General features: G+C 32.8%; 1 long non-coding RNA gene across 1 annotated transcript; it reads right to left on the bottom strand.

The window, feature by feature from the left end:
- Window positions 1–2,819: 2,819 nt before the first annotated feature.
- On the bottom strand, window positions 2,820–3,201 carry LOC145156422 (uncharacterized). The gene is made up of 3 exons (XR_013736687.1): window positions 3,076–3,201; window positions 2,940–2,997; window positions 2,820–2,853 (listed from the first exon to the last, which is right to left on the bottom strand). It is a non-coding gene; the product is annotated as an uncharacterized LOC145156422 (long non-coding RNA).
- Window positions 3,202–3,815: the final 614 nt, after the last annotated feature.

Below are 3,815 nucleotides of genomic sequence, written 5' to 3' on the forward strand. Positions count from 1 at the left end.
TTTTGGAATACGAAGAACAACTCTGGAATGTGTAGAGCAATCTAGTCCGGAATGCTATAGACACTTCAAAACGATGTTCCGTTTAATATTGTAACTAAATTATTTTTTCATTTTTTAGCATGCCAAAATTTGGCTCAAAAATGGATATTTTTGTTTAATCTCGAACCCCAAATACTAGCCTTTAGATACGCCTTGAGAGAAAAGCAAATTTCACTATAAACCAAAATTTGGCTGATCTAAAGTTATAAAATATCGCCTAGCTAGCAAAACATTATTTGACCAAATCAAATAATCTACTCAGCAATCGGCCAAGAACATAAATTTCAATATGTTACAAATATCCGGCTAGACCAACGTACAAAATATAAATAATCCAACAGTTATAAATCTGAACGAAAAAAAAGTCTGCTCAAGTAGAAAAGAATGGGAAAAGGGAAGTGATACCCAAACAAAGGTAGCCCGTCGACCAACAAACAAATGGATTATATACATGGGCGCATATATATAACATAAACAATATTTAAAAAAAATATACATGTGCCTTCTCTTTCAATCGCCTGTTCTGCAAAGAAAGATTTTCAGGATGAACTGTGAGTTGTGAAGAAGAAAGTCAAAGTCATAAGGTATATATAACGAGTATTTGTAATGGGAAAGGGGGGTGATTGTATAATTTTAAAAATCTGACTGTTATTAAACCTTTCATAACATACTAACTACTAAGTTTTTATATGTAACCAAAACCAAGAAAACTTCCTTGCTTTATAAAATATTATTTAGACTATTCAGTTAATAAAGAAATACTAGCTAAAAGCTTTATATCACCTGCTCCTCATAATTGAAATAAAAATTAGCCTCCAATATTGAAATACCGCATAAAATTATTCTATCATTTAAATTATCTAAACAAAAAATGGCATCTACTAAAAGCTTCGTGTCACCTAATTACACTCATTATTATTATTATTGTTTAAATGGTAAACACAATCTGAGCAGTATACATCAATCTACTGTATTCTTGTAGCTATTCACTCAGTGCACACCAATAGAATCTAAACACTTTCAAAGTGTTGTGTTTGCCAGGTTTTAAACCATGGACCTCGTGTATGTAATTTTACTCTTCAATTTTGAGCTCTTATCATAGGTTTTTGCATAATTAGTTTATAAATAGAAATTAGCCAGTAACAATTTGAGTAGATTATTATTTGAATTTTTAATAATCATTAACATCTCTTAAAAAGCTTTTGTACTGACCTTCCACTACAAAAAAAAAAAAAAAAAAAAAAGTCTGCGTTATTGACAGTTTTTTAGTGACGACTTAAAATCTCGTCACTAACAATATCATTAAGTCGCCATATAATAAGTCGTCACTAAAATTTGATAATTCTACAAATTTAATGACCAATATTTATCATAGGTTTTTGCATAATTAGTTTATAAATAGAAATTAGCCACTAACAATTTGAGTAGATTATTATTTGAATTTTTAATAATCATTAACATCTCTTAAAAAGCTTTTGTACCGACCCTCCACTACAAACAAAAAAACAATGTCTCCGTTATTGACAGTTTTTTAGTGACAACTTAAAATCTCGTCACTAACAATATCATTAAGTCGCCATATAATAAGTCGTCACTAAAATTTGATAATTCTACAAATTTAATGACCAATATTATTATAATAGTCGTCACTAAAAACCCTTGACGCCGTTGACCAGTGATCCTTTAATCGGCGTTAGCCTTATCAGTTTTCATCCAAGTGAATGGTGAAGGAGATGGCGCCACTACAAAAAACGTTAAAAGACCCGGTTAAATAGCTTAAAGAAGCCGGTTTTGCAATCGAGTTTGATGCTGGCGAGTCCTATGTAGAATACGTAATAGAACCAAGTTCTAAACCGGGTCTTTTTATTACAAAGAGAGCTCGGTTAGCATTTATATAACCGGGTCATATAACACTTTACGTGCCAATTGCATATGAATATTAGAACCGGTTCCCTTCAATATAACCGGGGCATATGAAAACAAAATATATACCGGTTCATACAAACAACCGGGTTGTGATAGACTTTTACCATTTTTTCACTTTAGGCTTAGAACCTGGTTTCTAGATAAGCAAACGGTTCCTTTTAACACCCTGATTTTTTTTTAAATATAATTTTATAAAAATAACAGTACAATAGTTGTAGACTATCAATTTATAACAAAATTGTACAGATAAACAATGTTTTTTATGTGGAAATGTTAAATACACCATAATAGTCATTGATCAAAATATAATCAAACAAAGACAATTGTCTAAGTAGCAAAAGAGATCATGGATTTGGTAATTTCATATATCATACAACTTGCATGAAAACTTACAAACACACACACACACACATTTGTCTTGACTTGGCATAGGGATTGTCAAAAAAATCAATTGTAGTGACTCTTTCTTCTAACCTCCTTGAAAAACAAACAAATGAAAGTATAAAGGTAAGAAGAAATCCAACAAAAGGTAATTAAACTAAAGTTAAGAAGTTTTAAAATTCAATAACTAACCGTATATGCTTTTTTCTGAGGACCACATCCTTCATATAGTTATTCAAAAACTCTCTAGACCAAGTAGAAACAGTTGCAAGCAACACCTTTTCCTCAAAGGCACTTTTGTCATTCCAAATGCTACCAGACTACATTAAATATAAAGTTAAACATATTCATTAACAAACCAAATTTTTTGTTGCAATAGACAAAGTGAACAAATATTAAAAAGGTACTTACTTTACATGGAAATCCATGTTGTCTTGTCGTCAAGAAATCAAACATCAATCGCATTACAAAATGCCCGCTCTCTAAACCACCAAGTTGTTGGTTGCACTAAAAATTGTAGCAAAAAGTAAACATTAATCAAACAAATGAAACTACAACAATTATTTGTTTTGGTATATAACAAGATGAATTACCTCAGCAAAAATCCATCCAATTGGAGTTGAAGTGTCTTTTTCATACCTCATGAAAGCCCTTAAAAGAAATAAACAAGTGTTGTGTTCAAAATAATAAAAAGATTTATATCTTGCTATGATGTAAGTAATTTCTTACATGTCCACATGTTTTTTGAGCAGGTAATGGTAGTCGGCAGACTTTTCTATACGATCCTTAAGAGAATCCAAAATATAGACAATGCGATTGCGAAGGGAAATCACCAAGAGCACCCAATGCTTACTTGAGACGATTAAACATTTAGTAATAAAGATAAAAAATTATTGTACTTTTTCAAATATGGTGCAATGAGAAACAATTTTCCGTGGTGCAGACGAATGGAATCAACAAGATAACTAACGACACCCTCTTAGGTTGTGTTTGATCCCCGTCTGACTGGGTTTGAGTCAGACATTTGGTCTGACTCGGTCAGACATTGACTGTTTGATGTTGTGCTTTCTCGGTCAGACGTCTGGCCCAAATGTCTTACCCGGTCAGCTTTGTAACATATGCTGACTGGGAATAAAGACACTCCTACCCTCTATATTCTTTCTTCCCTCGTTACCCATTCTTCAATCGTAACCTAAAAAATAAGCGCAGACACAAAAATCACCGCCTCCTCCATCGACAGCTCCCCGTCATCTCGCCGGTCGCCACCATCTAGCCCACCCACGAGCTGCAGCAGAGACATCTAGGCGATGAGCAACCTCTGGATCCAACAATGCAAAGAATGGATTTACAACTTTTGTTGCTGAGAATAGCCACCCACTGGATATGAATTGAATTGAATTTATCAGTAAACCAATCTATGATAAAACAAAAGAAAACAGGGTAAGGGCTTAAAGTACCCGAATGTTGCT

Source organism: Lactuca virosa, chromosome 2 (genome assembly GCF_052849685.1).
Source record: "Lactuca virosa cultivar CGN04683 chromosome 2, Lactuca_virosa_CGN04683_v6, whole genome shotgun sequence".
Lineage (NCBI taxonomy): Eukaryota > Viridiplantae > Streptophyta > Magnoliopsida > Asterales > Asteraceae > Lactuca > Lactuca virosa.